The sequence below is a fragment of the Sceloporus occidentalis genome, unplaced genomic scaffold, assembly GCF_023333645.1.
Source record: "Sceloporus occidentalis isolate IW3139 unplaced genomic scaffold, rSceOcc1.0.p SCAF_4, whole genome shotgun sequence".
Taxonomy (NCBI): Eukaryota; Metazoa; Chordata; class Lepidosauria; order Squamata; family Phrynosomatidae; genus Sceloporus; species Sceloporus occidentalis.
In genome coordinates, this window is record NW_028316984.1 from 131,638,216 (window position 1) to 131,644,215 (window position 6,000).

Below are 6,000 nucleotides of genomic sequence, written 5' to 3' on the forward strand. Positions count from 1 at the left end.
AGAAAACAATCCATCCCTTCCTCTCACCCTCACCCACCAGACAACTTCTTCAGGAAAATGGGGCGGTGATGATTATGGAATGCATTTATTTAGAATGATGAATAGCATGTATAAGGCAAGGTATTCATATATCTACTGTCCCATCATGACTAAAAGCTATGTAAGAGGAAGACTTGTGTACAGCTATATACAGTTTCAGATCATTATAATTCCTACTCTTGTTTTTTTCCCTTAGTTCGTTTTATGATGATGAGTGTATTGACACTATGGAGAACTAGTAGACTACATAATTTTCCCTGCTTTACTAAAGTTTATGTTTTATGAAATGATGTTGCTGCTCAAGCTGGCAAACCCAAAGTGGTTCATTATATCTCACAAGTGCCTTACAGTTCAGCACCTTGTAATTTCATTTATAACAACAACAATAATAATGTAGGTTCAATTTGTAATTATATTCCCGTTAAACTGAATGATTAATATATCAAACATATTTTATACCAAACCAAGTTAAATAATATATATTTTATATTCCTAAAGTAGCAAACTGAGTTTCAATCTTTAAAATGTGCTAATATTACTTTTTGGAATTTCCCCCCAATTATCCAATTGCCTATAGCACTCCTGTACCATCAATTCCATCCACCAACCCCAGTAGTTATGCTTTTAATTTCATAACTTCATAATTTCATAACAATATAGGTAAATTGGCTTGTGCCAAGGTGAGGGCAAACACTGAAGTAGGTTGGAAGTCCAGAGAGAGAACCTTGAACTGGAGTGGGTAACTGTGGCATACATAGGGGTCAGTGTTCTGCCCTATGTTGAGTCATATCAAAAGTTACTTTTCAAAAATAGCTTTCCAAGTGCTGTTTGGAAGTGGAGACATATCCACCCATGCTTGTCAAGTGGCAATGTTCTTCTGTGGACCAATATGATACAGAGAGATAGCAAGGATCCCCTGGTATCGGCTACTGTGTTGTTTGATTCCATACTGGAACTGTCAGGCTTGACTTCACTTCCTTCCAGATGACTCTCTCTATTTGTCTTGTAGACAGTGGTAGCAATTCTCATCTATTCTCTCCCCCCGCCCCCATACAAAATTCAATCTAATAAAACTGTATCTTAAGTAAAGTTTTTTTTTCTTGATAATTCCAAAACAAGTTTCTATAGTGCTAACAGAAGAACCTGGTACAACAGAGGTGGAGCCAGAATAGAAATCTGGTAGCCAGGGCTAGACCCAGGATGGAATCTGGTTGGTAAACGGAGGAAACAAAGAGGGGATAAGCTCCACGTGCTCTGAGATGATCACTGTTCATTCAGTGTTTAAAAAGCCCAATACATTATGGCCACACTAGGCCTTCCTCCTCTTTGTTTGCTGCTTGGCTACGTGCTTTCAGTTCCTTACCTTTGCTGGTAAAAATAGGAACAAGGAAAATAACATTTCAGTTTGGGATGGAAAAATTTACACTTCTTCCTCATTCCACCTGTAGACACTACTTGAGCAGCATCTGAATCAACATTGGAGTAATGGAACAGTGTCCTTTGCTTTATGTAAAGGCAGGAACCTAGTTTAGGGGGTGCAAAGTAAGTTGCACAGCACATACAGGTCTGTTCACCAATTCTACTCCTCCTACATTCTCAGTGTCTCAGAATCTCCTGCATGAGAGAGCTGTCTACTCATACCTAATGAGTGTCCAGATAGGTTTTCCAATATGTCTGTGATCACAGAAACATGCATTACTTAAGCTGCTATAAAGATCAAACAGAAGGCCTTCCTTGGACAGGAGTATAGCAAAAGCAGTGGAAACACCGGACAGGTTTTTAAAATTGGCCAGCTGGCAATTTTGCTAGCCCACAAACAACAAAATCTGGTCAAACCTCCATCTCAGTATAGGCAAACTCTGACTGAAACAACTGAACAAAGCACTGCTTCGGTAGCTGTGACAAAAAATTATCTTGGCTATATGAAGCTAAGCAAATTATAATTTGTTGCTCTGTGGGAACCAAGCAAATCAGGATTTCTCACATTCTTAGAATCATTGCACTGGAACAAAATGGAAGGGCCATCTAGTACAAACCCACTCCCCATTAAGTAGGAATACACAACTAAAGCACAACTAATGCTTTTCTGCCTCTTTTACAGACCATTAAAGAAGGGGAGTCCTCCACTCTCTGAGGCAATCTATTCCACTGCTGAACAGCTCTGTTCTTCCTGATAAGATGTTCTTCCTGATATTTATGTGGAATCTCTTATCTTGTAATTTGAATCCACTGGTTCATGTTCTGGTGCCTGGAGCAGCAAAAAGCAAGCTCACTCCATCTTCTACTGTACAAAACATCCCTTAAAATATTTAAAGATGGAAATCATGTCACCTCTTGGTCTTCTCTTGCCCAAGGTAAACATACACAGCTCTCTAAATTTTTCCTTATAATGCTTGGTTTTCTGTATATAACACTAGAACAGGATCAGGACTGTGTAGGAAAGAAGCAAAGGAATGATAATCAGGAAATAATGAACACGCAGCCATTCATATTATATACAATGTGTGCAGGCAGTGAGGTCAGGCTAAAAGCAACTGCCACACACTAAGCATTCCTGAAAACATCAGCTTCCAGCTTAAAAAAAGAACAAGACTGATAAGTTTCATCTTTCCATTATTGTAGAACAGGGGTGCACAAAGTGTAGACTAAGGGCTCCATACCTCTCCCAAGGTCCTTTTTGTGAGAAACCCAAAGGGTTGCTACACCACCCACCACCACTACAAAATATATTTGCCTGTTTTTCCACACATGAAAAAGACCTCCAGCCCCTCTGTGGAGTGCAATGACCCATCCCCCTAAGTCTGTTTTAGGCCCATACAAGCCTAATTCAGGATTGGGTAGGAAAATAAATATTGACTGATGAAATGACCAAATGGACCCTTAGGATTGAACATTTTGATGAAAGCACCCATTTCATTTCATTTCATTTTTGTCTCTTTGGAGTGGAGGCACAAAAGGAAAACAGGGAAAGCACAGCCTCCAGAGATCTGGAAAGGCCAACACAGAGGAAACCTTCAAAGGTCCCAAAATCCCTGAAACTGCCCAGCTCTACTGTAGAGCTGTATTAAAAAGCCATATGGGCCTGCCAACAATCATCATAAGAAATTGTCTTATGCCAAGATAGATTACCTATCCATCTGTCTCAGTATTGTCTAGTCTCACTGGAATTCCAGAGGTCGTTTCCATCCATCACCACCTGATCCTTCTCCCTAGAGTGCCAGGGATTGGACCTGGGTCATTCTAATGCAAACAATGTGCTCTACCTCTGAACTAAAATTCTTTCCTAAATCTGTAGTCACTTCATTTGCTGTCATCTGTCTTCTAGCTTCTATACTACTCTTTGACATGAAATAAGACATTCTAAAAAGGAGCATTGTTTCTGTTTCATGGATCTGATGGTATACAAACAGAGCAGTGCTGTGAAAAACAGCTTTTGTAAAATAATAATAATAATCTACACATTTTAAGTGTGTATTGTGACATTTCCTGGGTGCAAAATGTGGGCTTTCTTGCTGAATGGGATTAAATTCCTTGGGTAATAAGCTTAAAATGCATATAGTAGCTCTCTAGCTTATCTTCACTAGACTTGGTGTTATAGTATGGAACATATTGCCAATATGATTTGCCTTCAGTTTCATTTAAAAATCTTTGTTCAGATAATTGGAAAATACATTCTTTTAGAATGATGAATAGGGTTACATTTTGCAACAAGGTGTTCCATATTTACTGTCTCATAATCATTTCTAAAAACTATATCAGAGCAATACTTTTATGTAAGACCATGTACAGTATCAGATATTTTCTAGTCCCCCCCTCTCCATTCCTTTTATGGAAATGAGTGTGTTTTGTGGAGACAAAAGAATTATCTCTGTTTTATTGGTGGTGATGATTTCTTTTATTTTTATTGAGGGTTTTTTTTGGCTGACTCTTCAACCTGGCAAAACCAGATAGGTTGCTTAAAGTTCAGGACCTCAACGTCTTCTGTCTATCAATATATAATTCACATTAGGTCTCCTGACCGTAGCTGGTATATTGATTTACACTGCAAATCCATAAAATGTAAACACCTTTACAATGACAACAATACATCCATTGAAAAACAACAAATATGGCATGGAAACTAAACAGCTTGCCTCTCTGGAAATCTCCCATCTTTCCAGCTGCTATGGCAAAATCTAAGTCTAGATTTTGCCACAGCAGGGTTTGTTTGTTTTTTGAGGGGGTTGCAACCATTAATATTGTGGGATTCTAGTTCCTATCATCCAGTCAAACAGTGAGGGAGATGGGAGTACTTGTTCATCACTATTTGCTGAGCTGTGAATTCCCCATCTATGTTGTAAGATATGAACAGGATGGTTTCAAACTGAGGACTCTGGAACCTGGCTCATCAAATAAATTATTTATTCCCTTTGCTACCCAGGCAGCAGAACCTGAATTCAGATGCTTGGAAGGTATACTGCAATTTCCAGTCTAGTAAGAATCAAATGGGAGAAAGAATAAATTGAGTGTCAACTAATACTATAAACTTCTTGTTCCATCTTGGCTCCTCGGTTGGAGCAATTGATGGTAGAAGGGGATTTGGATTTCCCCCTACTATCTGGCTTCTTTCTCAACTCAATTCTCTGTAGAGCGTTTGGCTGGAGGATACCATTGTTGGCTCGCTTCTAATTCCATGCAACCAACTATATGAATGTGCTACATTGTGAAACTTGTCACATCCTCAAGATAGACCAATCATGTAATAAAAGGTAACAGCATGTGAAACAAAACAAAAATTGCAGCATATATATACTAAAACAAGGATCTAGTGTGTTACATGAAACAGATTGGCTAACTTCGGTATGAGAGTGATATGTCATTTGTGCTGTCTGCTGTGAGTTTAATATAACAGCATTTTGAATTAGGACTGCACTTTTGTGATAGGATTTGCCCTCCCCCTCCATACTGAAGTAGTGACAACAACAACAAAAAAGCTTTAATAAGAGGCAAGATAAGCCTCCACCCATCACTGATTGTAGTGCAGGGAGGAATAGATTTTTGTCAGGATTATAGTTAGACCTTGAAATTATTCAACAAATCCTGTTACAGGGATTTGGTTGGTTGGTAGGAATTTATGTCATTTGCACCTTTGGCTACTATCCAGAGAGATTTGTGTGATGGATTTCATAGTTCTGCCAGGTCAACCATTTCACATTAAAAAAAAAAAATCTTGAATGGGTATTGTCTGAATTCTTGACTTTTAAATATTTAATTTATCAATCATCCATAAAAGTTTCATCTCTATTTGACAGGCAGTTCAACCCTCACTCAAAGATGTGCCTCCTGGCAGGGGAGGGTAGGAACAGGATGAAACCCTTCAGTGCTGGGTGCACGAAGTTTATGCTGACATAACCCCTTTGTACCATCTGGTTTTACTGATCAGCCAGGAGAGGAATTTCTAGGCACAACTGCTTTGCAGATGAGATCAGCTAGTAGATGTGCAAAAAGGGTGGGGTGAAGTGAATGGAGAAGGCAAAGTGGTAGGCAGGAACTGAGTTATACCAGATCCAAACCTTTCCCAGCCCAAGAATACAGTCACAGTGCTGGCAGTGAAATGGATGACCAGGGCCAGGGTAGTCCTAAGTAACCCCCAACATTCTTAGACTGAGAAGGGTTGGATTCAGCACAGATTCAGATAGCCTGGTGTCATTGCAGCTGAGTTGAGTCACATCTTTGGGAGTTAGGATTTCAGAGTTTCTTGTTTGGATTCTCTTTCTGTAGAGTGATTGCCAATCCAGTGACTGTTCTTTAGTCTCCTCTGCCAAAGAATGCTGATGCCTCACAAAACTATAAACTCCAGGATTCTGTAGGATGGATCCATTAAAGTTAAAGTGGTGACAAGCTACATTATTTCTACAATGTAGATGCATCTTAAAAATGAGGAAATTGAAATAGTTAAAGAGTTCACATACCTAGGACCAA